This window comes from Panthera tigris, chromosome D4, assembly GCF_018350195.1.
Source record: "Panthera tigris isolate Pti1 chromosome D4, P.tigris_Pti1_mat1.1, whole genome shotgun sequence".
Lineage (NCBI taxonomy): Eukaryota > Metazoa > Chordata > Mammalia > Carnivora > Felidae > Panthera > Panthera tigris.
The window spans coordinates 39,968,158-39,985,155 of record NC_056672.1 but is presented as its reverse complement, the minus strand read 5'-3'; the positions used below and the strand labels follow the sequence as shown (position 1 = coordinate 39,985,155).

The window sequence follows — 16,998 nt, the reverse complement described above, 5'->3', positions numbered from 1 at the left end:
TGGAGAAAAGTTTGAATTGTACAGAGATTAAGTTTCATTAAGATTGAGTTCTGCAGAGAACTAATTGAATAACATAGTAGTGGATTTGAGTAACATATGGTTGGATTAAGGGTCATATTTCACATAGTAGAGTAAACAAACAAAAGTCCACAATAAATTCTCCAGAATCCTTTTGGACCCCTCCTTTTTTGGCTGGCAGGGGGCTTTCTGTGTCTTTCTAAAGGGAAAAGGGGGGAAGGGCTTTATCACAAGTATTCTCCTTGCTCTCTTTCTTTTCCCTTTCTTTTTCTCCTCTGCCCCCTCCACTCATTCTTTTTTCTTTTTCTTTTTCTTTTTCCTTTTCCTTTTCCTTTTTCTTTTTCTTTTTCTTTTTCTTTTTCTTTTTCTTTTTCTTTTTCTTTTTCTTTTTCAGAGAGAGATGGAGGGGGGAGGGACACAGAGAGAGGGAACAGAGGATCCAAAGCTGGTTCTGAGCTGACAGCAGAGAGCCCGATTTGGGGCTTGAACCCCTGAACCTTGAGATGAACCATGAGGTCGTGACCTGAGCCAAAGTTGGATGCTTAACCAACTGAGCCACCCAGGTGCCCCTCCTCCACTCATTCTAAAACAACAAAGAAACTCCTTTCCTTGTTTCTCTTACAGCAATTTCAAGCTCTTCTTGGACAGCCATATCCTTACTGTTTGAATTTATAGTCTGAGTGCTCATCAAAGTGTTTCTCAGAGACTATTCCATTTCTAGGAGGGTATGATAAAAGCTGCTACAATGATACTTTTTTCCTACCCTGTTACATTAAAGTTAACTAGTGATAAATTACTCTCCCTTCTTTCTTTCTGGAGTTCATTGAACAGAATGCCAGGAGTGTATTAGTCAATATTGACATGGAGAACAAAAAAGAAAGGTCAACGTGTGCTCTTTGGAGAACACTAAGGTAGATATACTTGTCTGTCAGCCTGTATTGGTACAGTCCTCTGTGGTTCCAATCAGTGAACTGGTCAAAATAACAATGGTAGTTTTTTGTTTTTGTTTTTAATGGAAATATAATGAAAAGATGCTGCAATACTTGACTCTCACTATACCACACATGTAAACCTCTGCATATGTATTTATGGAGTTCTAAAATCCCCCTGGGTAAGCCTGCAAGTAGCTGAAGTAACAGTTCCCACATTAGATCTCAAATTCCAAAGCCAATTAATATAACAGGCAATGAATGTTTACTAGGTGCTTAGCACTGTGCTGGATAGAAAAGATGTATGAGTCCCAGTTCTCTCCTTCAGGGAATTTCAGAATCTTACTAGTGGAGTAAGACATAAGCAGAACTAATTTTAGATAATATGCAAGAGCATAAACTTCACGGTGAAATCGTGGGGGTAAAGCTCTATGTTATGGGACTTTGGAGAAGGGTTGTTATGGTTTCCTCAAACTGAAAGCCTGTGGGAGGGAAGTGGGGCTTCAGCTGTGCCCCAGTGAGAGGTGATGGGCGTATCAGGAGAGGACAGGGTTTGTACAGAGCTAGGTTTGGGGGATGGTTGAAAGAGGGTGAGGAACAGTTAAGAAGATGAGATCTGTGGTGGAGGAGTATTTCTTGGGGAACACTAATGGTTGAGGTCAGCTAGGTCAGGGGAGCATTGACCGGGTTTTAGGGCAAAGAGACGGCATTGTCACACAGAGAGGAAGAAGCCGCCAGGATCGGACTATACAGGAAGAACAAGCAATGATGAAATTAACTCTATAGATACATTTCCCAGTGTTGCGCAACTCTGTTTGATTCCACAATGCTTACAGGTCTTCCTCAGCAGAAGGAGGGAGAAGGAACTTTTCCTTTCTCAGCAAGAAGGATGTGAAAGGAAAACATTTTTTTAAGAACTTAATTTGTTTTGCATAATGATGTGGATTAAAATAAAAAATTGCTGTTGACTGTGTGCCAACTGTGCCTGCCTGTGTCTGTTGAGTTGTCAGTCCACCTTGCAATGAAATCCATTTAAAAACTTATTTTCTCTTCAAGAGGAGCGGGCTCGTGAGGCTTATTCTGCGATGCTGATGAAGTCTCCAGGGAGGTGCTCATGCCATCGGAGACCAGCAGCAATTAGTCACTCAGAGTGAGGAAGTTTCTCCTGTTCGCTCTATTCTTTGTGTATATTCTAATAGTTCTTTAACAAAAGGCTTATCTTGTTTTGTTTTTTTGAAGGACTGAAGTGTACTCACAATTGCATTTCAGTCTTTTCAGAAAAGTCTGGCAGACTGAGGAGGCTGGAGATGGTCTGAGGAACCTGGCTGCAGGGATGAAAGGCCAGTTTTGACCTTCAGAGGCTCTCAGAGCTCTTACTTTTTAAGAACCCATCCCAAGTCATTCTGACACGTGAAAATGCACCCGTGTCCTACGATACATTTCCTTAATGTGGAAATACTATTTGAGCTGATGTAATGTTACATTTGGTAAACATTTTATTTCAGTTTATAGATTTTAATTTTGCAGGTTTGAAAAAATTTTGGAACAAATACCTTAAAAAATTTTTTTTGTTTTTCATTTATTTTGGGGGGAGAGAGAGAGAGAGAGCGTGAGCAGGGGAGGGGCAGAGAGGGACGGAAACACAGAATGTGAATCAGGCTCCAGGCCCTGAGCTGTCAAGACACAGCCCGACACGGGGCTTGAACTTGTAAAGCCGCGAGATCATGATGTGAGCCGAAGTAGGCTGGCCGCTTAACCGACTGAGCCACCCAGGCACCCCCAGAACAAATACTTTTTTTTTTGTCTGTGCTAGGTCTCAATATTTGCAGAGGCTATTGGCCAGATAGCTGGAAGGCCATGGGCACCGTGTCTCTAATGCCCAGTGGCTAAAAAACCCTGCAGGGAGGGCCCTTTGAGAGAGTTTTCTGTGGAGGAGGAGGAGACGGCTGCCATCCCAACGCAGACGCTAATAGTGGGCATGAGGACCCTGGGGCTGGCACTTGTACCCCTCCCCTCCCAGCACCACCTCCCTGAGTTCCCATGGGCACCCAGGGAGAAAGAGGAGAAGTGGCTTCTGTGTGTGTTCCCTGAGAAACCCGTTTCAGCTCCCTGACCCTTCAGCCCGCCCCCCCACCCTCAGCCCCAACCCACTTCCTAGAGTTGCACATGGTGGACACAGAGCTTGCTTCTCCCTCCTCACTTCTGTATTCCTGTATTCCTGCAGCCAGAATCGAGAGTCTGTGCTGGGCAAATCCTCAGGGATCTGGGCCCGGGCGGAGGGGCTGTTCCCAGTGCCATGATGTGGCTGCCGAGGCAAAAGTATCACAGGGGAAGGAGTGGGCTTAGATTTAGCAAGGAGGAGGAGAGGCGGTGGTCAGAACGGACTTGAGAGCATGTGAGAGCCCCTCTGGAGAAGTGCAGAAAGAATTCAGAGGAACTTTGTGAGGGATTGGATTCCTGCCCAAGTGGTATGGATAGGCTAACAAGCCTATCACCTCTTGACACTGAGGTGTTAATGTTGGTGAGATCTCATCTGTAGCCATTGGCTGGGGAGGTTGGGGGCACACTCCGGGCCCATTTCTACTGGCCTGCTTTCTTGACTTCTTTCCTTCTAGCACTTGGGGCTCATTCATTCATTGAACATGCTTCAAATTACATGTTAGATGCACAGATGAATAGTCTGTATGTCTTGCTTTTAAATTATTCTTGAATTCACGGGCAGGGATCTGGGAATGTAAGTCTGTGCTTGGAAATTGTTGGCAGAGTAGCTCCAAACACTGCCTGGGGCAGGAAATAATGGCTAAAGGATTTTAGGGGAGTTTTGAGTTAGCTCTTAAAGGAAGGATAGGAGCTCAACAAGTTAATGGGTGCGGTACATTGTACCCAGGAGCACAGGTTCATCTCCATAGCAACCATAGTAACAAGCATGCATTGAAAATTTAGTAGGTGCCTGGCATTTTCCTAGACCCTGTACAGACATTATTTCATTTACTCTATCAGAATTCATAGACTGGAAGGTACTTTGCAAGTAAATGTTGACTGAGATGATAGATATTTTCTCTAACTTTTTAAAAAATGTTTTATTTATTTTTGAGAGAGAAAGAGAGAGACAGAGTGCGAGTGCGAGAGGGGCAGAGAGAGAGGGAGACACAGAATCCAAAACAAGCTCCAGGCTCTGAACTGTCAGCACAGAGCCCGACACTGGGGTAGAACTCGTGAACCGCGAGATCATGACGTGACCCGAAGTCAGACACTTGACTGACTGAGCCATCCAGGTGCCCCTCTAACTTTGCTTTTGAACCCTTTAAATGGCTTAACCAAGCCGTTACTTTTTCTGTTACCTGCCTGTAGCATTGCATTTTATTCGTTTTCTTACCAACATACTTACACATCTGTGTTTTATCCATTACTGTCTAGCCCACTCCGTTGGCAATTAACCACACTCTCTCTTGGCACCTCTCTTGGATGGTGGAATTTGTCAAGTGTATATGTCTCTTCCCTGCAGTAAGACCATAGCTTCCTTCCTTTGTGACCCCAATTAGAGTCACATCCAAAGTAGGTATTTTTTTTTTTTTAGGACTTCTTACCACTTTGTCAAATTTTGTCTAAAAACTGTAAAGCAAAGGAGTGTGATTTTTTTTTTAAGACATAGAACAAAAACTTCACATGTCTTACACGGCAGCCATGTGGTGTACATCCAGTGCCCAGTTTACAAACTCTAATATAGAACATATTTGAAAAGGCTCCCAGCTAATCCACACTGAGAATATCTATGCGCTTTTAGGGGGATTTTGGCAAGGGTGTTTCTTTTCCGGAACAGGTGGTGAAGCTAAATTTGTGTGGTGTGCCTGACATACTTGGAGCCTGATATTAAAAGACTTCAGTGGCTGTAATGAACAGTTCTTCCCTTCTTTGTTTACAGGGAATCGGGACTTTCTCTGGGGTGTTGGGTTTCTGTTTCTGCCCACGGGCTGGCTGGAAACTGTTCTCGGCCTTACATTCTTCCACAGGGACAAACAGCTGGGCTGATGGCGTTGGGAAGCCTTGCTGCTTGGCTGTGACATGTGGTCCTTAGTTCTGACATTGGGGTCAGACTTGATTTCAGTGATTCCTTCAGGTCCACAGGAACAAGAGAAATTTCTGTAATTTCTTCCAGATCCCCCTGTTTATGTTTCTGCACAGTGTTCCAGGGTGGCAAGGTGGCAGGGAAGGGGGTGAGGGTGCAGGCAGGGCATCAGTTAAAACAGGGGAAGAGTGCTTACTTGGCTGGATTTGAAAATCTTTCAGGGCGAAAAGCAGGACTTCCGGCATTTGTTTGTTTGTTTCCGCTAAAGCAAACTAACGCCCCCCAATTCCACTCATGATGGAAAGTGAGGCTTTCCTGCTGACGAGTGCTGCTTGCAAGGACTCAGGTCCTTGAAGCAAGCCAGATTTGGTTCTTTCAAAGTGTAGATTTTAGACAGGCTTCCTTCCAAGGTCAGGCTCCAGGGTGCTACTGGGAACCGGGTGGAAGCAATGCCTTTGGTGAGTGGGATGGGAGGTACCCACAGTCCCGGTGCCGCCTCTTGGGACTTCAGCTGGGAAGTGTCAGAGACACAGTGTTATCTCCATGGGCCGTTGACAGTGAGTGGTTGCTTCCCACGGCAAACCTGAGTCCAGCTCTGATCTGCAACTGTCAGAATTGTGCTTGCATAATGGGGGTTTGTGGAATGCCTCTCTGTCCTTCTAGCTGTTTATTGGCTTTTAATTCAAGACCAGGAGGCCTGAGCTTTCAGCATGACGTGGCACAGGTTTGTTCTAGGCATTGAAGAGTGAACATTCGTTTGCGTTTAGCACTCTCTGGACACCAGCCTGACCTCCTTCTGATACACCTTCTCCTTTTGGTTTTTGCGGGTGGCACTGTGTAGTCCATAAGAACCTGGGCTTTAGATCCATACAGATTGGGGTTCACGTAATGGACTCTGTTATTTCATGATGTGACCGGATCACGAATTAGTTGTGATACAGATTCAGCTGTTGTAGCAAAGGACACAGTAAGGTGGCTTCAACAGGATAGAAGCTTGTGTCCCTTCTGCATAACAGAGGACGTGCTTCAGGGTTGATGAGACAACTTTATGGCATCTCCTTTCTTGTTGTTCTATCAGCTTCTATTTTCTGGTCCAAGACGTTGCTCCAGCTCCCACTGCCAAATCTGCGTCCCAGACAGTAGGGAGGGTTGAGTGGTTGTGAATCGCAGAGTCAGGAGGTGGATGCTAGAACGTCTAAGAAGAAAGGGGCTCCCGGCATCCTTTGAGGGTGTTGTGGCCTTCAGCAATCAGTGAGGGACACTGACGTTTGGTATGTGATAAAGCTAGAAGTCTTCTACTTCTGAGTTGCTCTGATTTTTAGAACAAACTAATTTTGTTGCATCTGAGACCTTGATGTGAAATCTATGCCTCTTTCCTGACGGTTTTCATTATTCTGGTTGATTACAGTTGCCATCCATTCTCACTGTGTAAGTTTCGTCTTTAATAATTAAAGGTTTATTGTCATTGCATGGCCTAGAACCACAAGCCAGACTGCAACACTGGTCCAGGGTGCCAACTACTGCCTGGATCTGTGGCCTAAGGAAACACGGGCACAGCAGTGAGACCACACAGAATGAAAGCATCCTCCACAGACGTGCCCACATGGGGAGGGGCAGCGGAGGGTCAAGGAAGGTCTCTCTAACCCCTGAAAGGTATGGGAACTGACGGCCTCTGAGGCTGCCATGCAGCTTGGAACCAGTTCTGATCCTGCCCGGCTGAGTTGTTTCCCGCATCTTATATGGTGAAATAATTTGGTGACTTGTAATGAACATTCCTTAAAAATGGAAATAGAATAGAAAACACCAGAGTGCATCATAGATAGTAAGAGAAATGTGTGGTATTTATTTTTATTATATATCTCTATATGTTTGTGTGTGCTGAGTCACAAGGGAAATGTTTTTCTTATCATGGGTCATGGTCAAAAGAAGTAGGAAAGCTCTCACTCCAGCCTACGATGTACCATGTTATCACTGCAGAGCCATTTTTCTGTGGTTTAATTTTTCTCTGATCCATATAAGACTCTGATGATGGGGAGGTAGGCATTTCTGAGTTTTGTCATCTATAGCTGCCTCTTTTCACAAGATGGGCTGATGTCACCATAAAGGCTGGGTAACACAACCAGCTGCATGCCACAAATAATTGTTGAGGATGAATTGCATGCAGACACGGTGCTTGGTGATAAGGGAGGTGCCTAAAACCCTTTGCTTCCCTCCAGAGACTCAGAAACTAGTGATGGTGGCAACAAAGAATTCAACCACAAGACTCACCCAAGTAGAAAATATAATTAAACGTTGATCTAATTGTCATGACTTCACTTTCACATTTTAGTTTAGAATTAAAAATTCAATTCAATTAAAATTTTAATTTAGGTAATTAAAATATTCTTATTGCCAAGATATCAATTATTTTTATCAGATACTCTTTCAATTTGAAAAGGTTTGAAATTTGGCATGGGCAGAGGTTTGGTACAGTAGGTACTTATGCATTGCTGATGGGATATAAGCTGGTATTGTCCTTTTGGAGAGCAATTAATGGACAGTAATTGGCTTAAAAATACAGTCCTTGTAGTAATTCCATTTCTAGTTTTCTGTTAAAAAAAATCAGATATTTGGATAAAAATTAATATGTAAATATATTTATTGAAGCTGTTTTTTACAGTAAAAAAATTAAAAACAACCAATGATTCATAAAGGGAATTTAAGTTAAGAGATACTATGTATTGCTAAAGTCATATTTTCAAAAAGTGTGTAAAGATACTGGTGTTTACATGTAATATAAATGGCAAAAGTAGGGTCAAATACTAAACAGGCAGTATGATCACAATTCTGAAAACCAAATAAAAAACAACTCTATTTGTGCACAGGAAAAACACCAGAAAGCCCATCAATGTGTTAGGTGTTCAGCCTCCACAAATTGTAGGGTTTGGGTGATTTCTGTTATCTTCCTTCAAAGTTTAAGACATTTTATGCAGTATACAATTTTTCATTTTATAATCATAAATAAATAGTATTTTACAAAAAACTACAAAATTACATCAATGCTAACATGCTAAGTCAAGTATATTAATTTTAGAAGAGCCTTCCAAGGACTACAATACATCTTTTTGGATTTCGTGGGTAGTCCTAATATTCGCCTCCTTCCTTCACTTTGCCATTGGGGGAGATGTTTGCCATGGCAAGAGAAATGGTTAGGACAGTCACTTGTTTCCTTTTCTAAATTTAGCTTTTAAGAAGAATAGAATGTGAAATGTCTGCTAAGCAGTTGGCCCCATCTGTATACCTACTTACATTTCTTGGAATCCATTGGACTTGGATGGCTAGACCAGGACTAACCAGGAGACCTTCACATGTCATGGGACAAAAACAAGCACTGGGACCAAGCACGTGTATAGATTATTTAATTACTCTCCACCCAGGGCAACTTTGACCCAAGAAAGACTAAATTGCCTTTGAAAGAAGATTACATATATACAATATATACATGATATCTGTCTATCTATCTAGATATAGGACATATGTAATATATGTTATATATTTTTGGCAAACTCTCTAAAGACAGAAAATGACAACTTCTAACAGTGATTAAGCACTTCTTAAAGGTCAATACCCTAATAGTTCAACTAAATTCACTTGTATTACTTCATTTAATTCTCACGGCACCCCATTACATAGTTCCTACTACTATCCCTGTTTCATATACAAGGCATCTAATATCTAAAGAAACTAAGTAACTTATCCAGAGTCCTATGAACAGCAGGTTCCAGAGCGAGGCCCAGGCCCAAGGGAGGCTAGAGTCCAAGTTCTTGGACCCTGCTGTTTAGCATTCCTGTGTGTGGGCCCTCTTATGCCCACTGAGACCCACGGCAACATTTGCATATAGGCTAGGTAATCGTTTTTAAGAATTTCAGTGTCAGAAGAGACTTTCTATCATGAGACTATTGCTATTATGACTAAATTATTCTGAATTGATTAGTAATGCCAGATGCCTTCAGGTTCATTCTATTAAAATTAGCTTTGCATATTTCTGCCCTATACTCAGTGAAACTCCTGTTTTAATCTCCTTTCAAATCCAGAAAGAAAAAAAAAGCAAAATCATTTTATTGCCAGTAAAAATCTTCTAGGTTTAGTCAAAGCAAGTTATAATTTCTGGTGCTCCTGGGCTCATTAGTTCTTCCAGATGGTGCATGTAAACATGGCAGGAGCTGCAAATTGTGTGGAGGCCGAAATGTAAATCAAGAAATAAGTATTCATTATAATTTGTATGACAAATGGAAAGGCTATAAAGCGAAACAGTGCATTGCTCAATGAATTTCATTCCATTACTTTTGGGATCCTCCAGAGACTATTTTTGGAAATGGACTTCCCTGATTTTGTCAAGGTCAATTGTCATTATAGTGTTTAGAGGAGTCCTAACCATAGTTCAGATATATTTGGGATATTGTAGTTGCTTTTTTTTTTTTTTTTCCTGATCTTGATGGTCCATGGGCTGATTATAGTTCTATGAGAAGAAAAGGGAGAGAGGAAATGTTACCCTAAAATTTTGAGGGTTGTTTGAAAAGAAATAGGAGGCTAGTTGCAAATGTTTCCAAGCCCACTGCAGCAGAAGTGATGGTGTCCTGCCCAGAATCCCCCCTCCCTAGAACAGAGGTTCTCATTCCACTGTCCTGCTGGGAGTATTGATGGCTGGCAATTCTCAACCGAGGCCCTGAAGAGTTCTTCCTAGTCCAAGGTCACGTGTCTTCTAGGCAGCTCATATCTATTGATATGGAAGATAGGGGTCTAGGCTACCTATCTCACCCTCCACCCCTGCCTCAAGTGAGGACAACTATGAATGGTGACCCTGGTTCCAGAGTTCCTTGCAGGGTTTGGCCGAGGCCTTTGTTGCAACTGAATCACAGTTCCACTTTCTGCCCAATTTTTAATAACATTTTATCCTCCAACATAAGCAAGAACATGAGGTGGTAGAAAGGGCACCAGACCAGGAATCAATCAGGAGACCCTGAGTGTAATGCAAGCCTTGCCACTATTAAGTGTTAAGATCTTGGACAAGTAATTTGTCTTTTTTTAAATGTTTATTTATTTTGAGACAGAGTGAGAAAGAGAGAGAGTGTGCAGGGCAGGGGCAGAGAGAGAGGGAGGGAGAGAGAGAATCTCAAGCAGGCTCTGTGTTGTCAGCATAGAACCCAGTGGGGGGCTTGATCTCATGAAGTGTGAGATCATGACCTAAGCTGAAATCAAAAGCCGGACACTTAACCAACTAAGCCACCCAGGCACCCCAGTAATTTGTCTTTATGTTTCTTATTTTTCTTACCTCTCAGGGGTAAAGCTTGGCCTGGATTAACATTCTTACCCATAGGACTTCCCCCAGTGGGTGTCCTTTGACTCTGAAATTTTACATGTAAGATCTATACTTTTTTTTTTTTTTCTGGCGAGAGGAGCCATAGCTTTCGTGCATTTCTCAAAGGGCTCCACAGACATTTAAGAACAAAAGCCTTAGGTGATTATTGAATCATCCCTGACTCTAGCTAAAAACTGATGCCTCTATGCATAGTATGTGAGTCAAGATGAAAATTATTCAGCATCAGTGTTTCTCTGTAGAATCTGTAGTGAAGAGGAACCTTTACTGACTTTGGCTCTGAGATAGCAGGACTAAGTAGATGTAGACAAGAAATTTCAGGGTAGGGAGAGTGGGAGCAGCTACAGAAATAGGCAGTATTTTTGTACTTCACGGAGGGCATTTGTAGAGAAAGCTTCAGAGAACTCTTTCATTTGATTCTCGGGAGGGGGGGATTGCGAAGCTCTGCTTTAGCAATCTGAGCGTTATCTGCCTGCATCTCAAAAATCATACCTGTAACGACAGCAAGCTGGCCTCCAGCCTAGGGGATTTGAAGAGTACCTCTTTACTTGGTAGCTTATAGAGAGAAGAAATATTCCTCAGAAAGTAGTATTGAAAGGGATAGGACTTCTACAAAAGGGAAAATGTGAAAGGATGCCTCAGAATGTAGCATGGGTTAGGATTGTTTCCCACCCTTGGAAGTGGTAACCAGAGGCAGAGGAATCACTCGACGAGGATGTGGGAGGGATTCCTGCCCTAACCCATGGTGGGACTAGGCTATCTTACGGTTGTCTGGGTCTGGGTTTTTCTGAACCTGGTGAAGGATTCTGGTCCATGATCGTTGCATGCGGAAGCTAAAATCAATAGAAGGGCGACAACATTTAAATGCCATGCAACGATGAAAAAGAGATAATGAAACTAGTCAAGAAATAATATCCAATGCCCCCATGTGGAAACATCTGTCTGTGTCTGTATGACACAAACCTGACGGATCCAGCTGAAATAGAGTTTTTCTGTTCATTTGTGTTTTGTTGTTGTTGTTTTTGGTATACATCGATACCTTGTGAAGAAATGTTTTGGTGCACACCCAGAGGTGGCTGACATATCTTACTGAATAACAGGAGGCATGGGGCAAAATAGATAGGAGAATAACTTTTTTTTTTTTGGATTTTCCTGCATAGATAACACTGAGCGCTCTACGCCGATGAGCAAGCACGGAGATGAAGCTGTCTTGCTTTATGTTAAAGAAACATTTCTTGCCAATGTGTACCATGTTGCAGTGTTCGTGATCTCTGCCAGTCTCCCAGTGACTTCTTCACTTACCTTGAACAATACAGTGAGCCTACTGAGCTTGTAGGAACTCGTTTCTCCAACTGGAGGTGTGGGGTGCCTGGGTGGCCCAGTTGGTTAAGCGTCCGACTTTGGCACAGGTTATGATCTCGTGGTTCGTGGGTTCGAGCCCTGCATCAGGCTCTGTGCTGACAGCCCAGAGCCTGAGGCTGCTTCAGATTCTGCATCTCCCTTTCTCTCTGTCCCTCCCTCACTCATACTCTGTCTCTCTCTAAAAAATAAATAAACATAGAAAGATATTTAAAAAAATAAAACTGGTCGTTTGATTTTAGGGGCCCAGTATTGATACCTTGGTACATTGATTCCCTTGGTACATGGTCTTAGATCTCTTGGGGTCTCTCTGAGGCATTGTATTAGGCTTTCTACTTGTGTCAATTATACCTAATTGCTGGTATTTCACTGAAATTAAACTGTCTTTATTTTTTATGAATTTCCAATACTTCTGTCCATTAATCTTCTGTTAGCAAATTCATCTAAGAGCAGGCACGAATGGTTTTCCTTTTCTTTTTTTAAAGTTTATTTATTTATTTTCAGAGAGAGAGAAAGAGAGTGCGCAAGGGGGGAAGGGGCAGAGAGAGGGAGAGAGACTGAATCCCAAGCAGGCTCCATGCTGTCAGTGGGGGTTGAATTTACAAATCATGAGATCATGACCTGAGCCAAGATCAAGAGTTAGATGCCCAGCCGACTGAGCCATCCAGGCACCCCCCTTTTCATATTTTTGAAATGAGGTCTACAAGAATCTCTAGAAGCACATCATTTATTTTTACTGAACCTGATTCTTTTAGCCCTGGGTATTACTTTATAGTAGCTTAAGTTAATGAAACTGTCTTTAAATTTTTTTTTAATGTTTATTTATTTTTGAGAGAGAGAGAGAGACAGAGCATGAGCAGGGGAGGAACAGAGAGAGGGGAGAGACACAGAATCTGAAGCAGGTTCCAGGCCCTGAGCTGTCAGCACAGGACCTGACGCGGGACTTGAACCCACGAACCGTGAGCCCACGACCTGAGCCGAAGTTGAATGCTTAACCGACTGAGCCACCCAGGCACCCTGAAATTGTCTTTAAAAGCAAGTAGTTCTCAATAGAATGTGTTTCTTCTAAATTATGAAGTCATTATGAATATCACATCATCATATATAAGGAGATGGGCTTGCTGACAGATTTGGAAAAGAGTTTCTTCCTGAAATATTCATTAGATCAATTCCTATTTTTGTAACTTTTTTTTGCAGGATACCTCAAAATGCATCAAGCAATACTGGAATAGAAAGTGACTGGGAAACTGCCTGCAGAACCAAAGACATCAAAATGTAGCTATCATAACTCAAGTTAGCTCTTACACTGACCCTGGTTACTGGAAGCAATGGAGGCCTGTTCTTTATATGTATCAACTCGTTGGATTCTCACAACTTCCTCCTGAGGTATTTGTCCCATTTTATGCACAGTAACCATTCCATGAATATTTGCATAAATCTGGTGATTCTTTTTTTCTTTTGCCATCAGTCACCTCCCAAACATCATGGTGAGGCCCTTCTCTCCTTCTGTCTCTCTGTCTTTCATCACCTCCTCACCATCTTCATGGCCTAGGTCCGGCCTTCATTATCTCTCACCTGCATTACTGAGATGGCCTCTGAAATGGTATGTCATTCTCCACCCGGCAGTTGGCTTGGTTTTTCTAACTCCCAATAATGCTCCTACGTTAGTCAGGTTTTTTGTTTGTTTGCGGGCGAGTGAAACTTAAACTACATTAAGCAAATCAGGAAATTTGTTGGCGCATCTCACTGGGAAATCCAAAGATAGGAGTTTGATGGGAGCCCAGGCTGGACCTAGAGTTTCAGATACACCCACTGCTGGGTGTGTTGGTCACTGGCAGGCCAGGACTCAGATTCTACCAGCGGCATGACCAGGCAGAAACAGAACATCTTCTCACACGGTTTTGGCAAAATGGTCCCAAGGAAGACCACACGCCTATTGATGACTCAATCACTGATGGGGCCTTTCGTTGGGCTGACCTGGATTACCCATCCATCCCTGTGATGTGGAGGATGGAGTCAGCCCCACCCAAACCCCGTGAATGGGTTCCCTTGTTAGCCAGAGAGGAAAAGGGAGCCTTGGCAGGCAAACACAACAGATGTCCATGACATTCCGTGTTTAAAGTCTCGCACCGGCTTCCAAATGTCTTTGGATAATCACCAAACTCCTTAGCATGCCATATAGCCTTGTCTACCTGTACGGTTTTATTTCTGCCTCTCTTTTCCTTGACATCTTTCCTAAAGGTCAATTTAAGCAGCCTATCACAACTTCCTTCTAGCCTGTGATACCTTGTCTGTGATTCTGTAGCATCCGAAACCTCGGTATCCTAGCCCTGAACACACTTTTTTTGTGTAATCACTGTTTATCCGCCTTGAATTTACTAGCAAATTCTCTGCCCAAGAGCTTAAACTATACCTATGCCCTAACCCTACCCTAGTTCAAGTCCATCAGATTCATGGGGGTGGGGAATGGGAGGAATGTCTTTCTGTCTGTGTGTCTATGTGTCTATGTATCTATCTCACTCTTCCTAATCTCTTCAGGTAATTTTGAGATGCAACGAGGCTTGAGAACCACTGAATTATACCATTAATGTTCTATTTAGATCTAACGTTCTGTGATTCTAGCCCAATATTTGGTAGGATTAGCTCTTCTGCTTTCTTCTTTTCTCCCTTCCTCTTTCTATTTCTGGCCATTGCATTTAGAGAGGTCAAAGCCATAGTTCTATTTTAAAAAATCAATACAAAATGGCCTCATTTTAATTTTAATTTACCTTAGGTGCTTTGAAACTGTCTCAGTGACACTGAGATTATCTGAGGTATTCAAGAATGAGTTACTTTGTCAGCTGCCCCTTTATACTAGCTCAGCCCAGCCTCTGCTCGTATGGGGCCCAGCTCTGGAGCTGTGCCTATGGGCCCTTTATAATTACATCTCAACAGCATGGCCAGTCAGGCCTACAGTGAACAGAGTCATTCAAGGCGCTTCCTGTAATGTTTCAAACTGTTGTGTTGTTGACATTCAGTGCATGTGTTTGTCATTGACACATAGGCTCTCATTCCAGCTGGAAAGCCTTGCCTTTCATGTAGAAGCTGTTTAAAGGAAATGTTTCTACTTATCTCAAAGCCAGAGAGAGAGTGGATGGGAGGGAGGAGTTGTTTGCCCACATCTTCAAACACACTGCATTTTGGGGATGCCAACAGAACTGTTTTAATTTGCTCCCCACAAAGGCAGACTTCTGCTTTTCCTGAGATCCTGACAGAAGAGTGTTTGTCTTTAATGTCACAAGACGAGATAGTGCAGCTGTGTTTATGGTGGGAGTTACCTGTAATTTATGTTCTAACTGAAACATTTAAGAAGATTAGCTGTTTCCTTTCATTTAAAGACCTGAAATCTGTTCTTCCCTTCCCTTCCCTTCCCTTCCCTTCCCTTCCCTTCCCTTCCCTTCCCTTCCCTTCCCTTTCTTTTTTAAGCTCAACACTCCTACAAATATTTAACCACCAGCAAGGTGGTTAGAAAATCAGGACTTTGGTTCTCTGGCACAGAGTTGGAATTATTAAAATGGCAGCATTTCAGAAGGTAAACATATACTTAGTACTTAGTTTCAATCTAGAAAAGTATAAGCAAATGAGGCAAAGCTAACCATACTGGCTATCTAAATGAGAGGAGGACATTTTTTTAGGTTTCTGAGACCCAAGCTGATCACATCACGTGCCTCTCTTCTCCCTTATTCATGTCCCTTACTATCTTGTTATAGTTCAGATCATACTAAATCTTATTATCCTGAAAAATTGACTTCCAAGGACGTTAGGGACAGTGAGCTGGGTTAACACCTCCCAGGGTTTGGGATTTGGAAAAGGGGTGCAAGTAATTGTGGACTGATTGACTATACTGGAACCCCAAGTGTTTGTTTTATAAGCACTAACAGATCCCTCCCCTCATCTGACCCAGTCTGAAATATATTTTTTTCTCATCTAGGGACTAGAGAGGAAAACTCAATTTCCCCTTCCACTACTAAAGGAAATCAGAGCCCTTTGTTCACAATTATCTTTTAGGACCTTTTCTCTAAAACTAACCTTCCATTGAAGCATTCACTAAAATTGCCAACAAAAATTAATATGTAGCATCATTTACTCATTAACTTAGCAAGCATTTATGGAGTACCTACTGTATCTGCACATTGTGTAAGGAATAAAAAGATGAGAGTGGGCTATGTTGACACAAATACATTTAATAAATTATAAATGCTTTAATAAGTCAATGAGCATATTTGCTGCTGGTCACAGATATAAAGAAAGACAAAATTCTTCGATGAGATCTAGATTTAGTGTAACTGATAGTTTCTTGTTCTATGACTCTTGAGGCCCTCTGTCAAAAGTCAAAGAGGTTTATCTGGACTGATTCATTTTTGTTAGTCCATGTTGACTTACAGTGGTGCTATCTTTTTAAATAAAATTGTCCAAATTCTCAGTGATAGTCAATTCTAGAATTTTCCTGGGCATCGGTTGTCAATTTCACTGGTTTGTACTTTTCCAAATCTTTATCTGAACATTGTTTGATCATTTATGTTTCCCCAACTTTCCTCTACAGGCAGCAACACCTACAGTATGACTATTTTATAACGAAGCCATCAGCAGTACGGGAGTTCACGGCCTTACACTAGCGTGGACAAAGTCAATATGACCATTGGGTTTCTGAGCATGTCAGAAGTGCACTTCATCCACACTCTTCCCACAAAAATGACCCAGAATTGGTAGGTAGATTCCCCTTGGCCATTTAGAAATCTCTAACCAAAACGCCTTTCTAGGCACTAGAAATTTAGTCTGAATTTGCTTTTTTTTTTTAAGTTTATTTTTGAGAAAGAGAAAGAGAGAGAGAGAGAGAGAGAAGGGCAGAGAGGGAGGAGACTGAGAATCCCAAGTGTGCTCTGTATTGTTAGCACAGAGCACAAACTCGTGAACCAGAACCATAAGATTGTGTGACCTGAGCCAAAATCAAGAGTTGAGTGCTTAACCGAATGAACCACCCAGACACCCCCAGAATTTGTTTCAAAGTTATTATAAAGACCTCTTTGTTCTGTTAAACAATTTTTTGGTAAGTCTAAAATTATTTGAAAGGAAAAAGTTAAAGATAATATAATTTATTCAGTTCATTCGTCACTGATTATTGGACATTTAAATTGTTTCTAAATATTATTTTCTTTTAAAATTTATTTACTTTGAGGGAGAGAGAGAATAAGCAGGGGAGGGGCAGAGAGAGAGGGAGAGAGAATCCCAAG

General features: G+C 42.2%; 1 long non-coding RNA gene across 1 annotated transcript in view; it reads left to right on the top strand.

Moving 5' to 3' along the window:
* LOC122233126 overlaps window positions 1–16,467 on the top strand; it is a 41,936-nt gene extending 25,469 nt beyond the window's left edge. Inside the window, exons 3-5 of the long non-coding RNA XR_006210600.1 lie at window positions 12,926–13,114; window positions 15,194–15,299; window positions 16,311–16,467. This is a non-coding gene — a long non-coding RNA (uncharacterized LOC122233126). The remainder of the gene's footprint in view (window positions 1–12,925; window positions 13,115–15,193; window positions 15,300–16,310) is intronic.
* The last annotated feature ends 531 nt before the right edge of the window (window positions 16,468–16,998 follow it).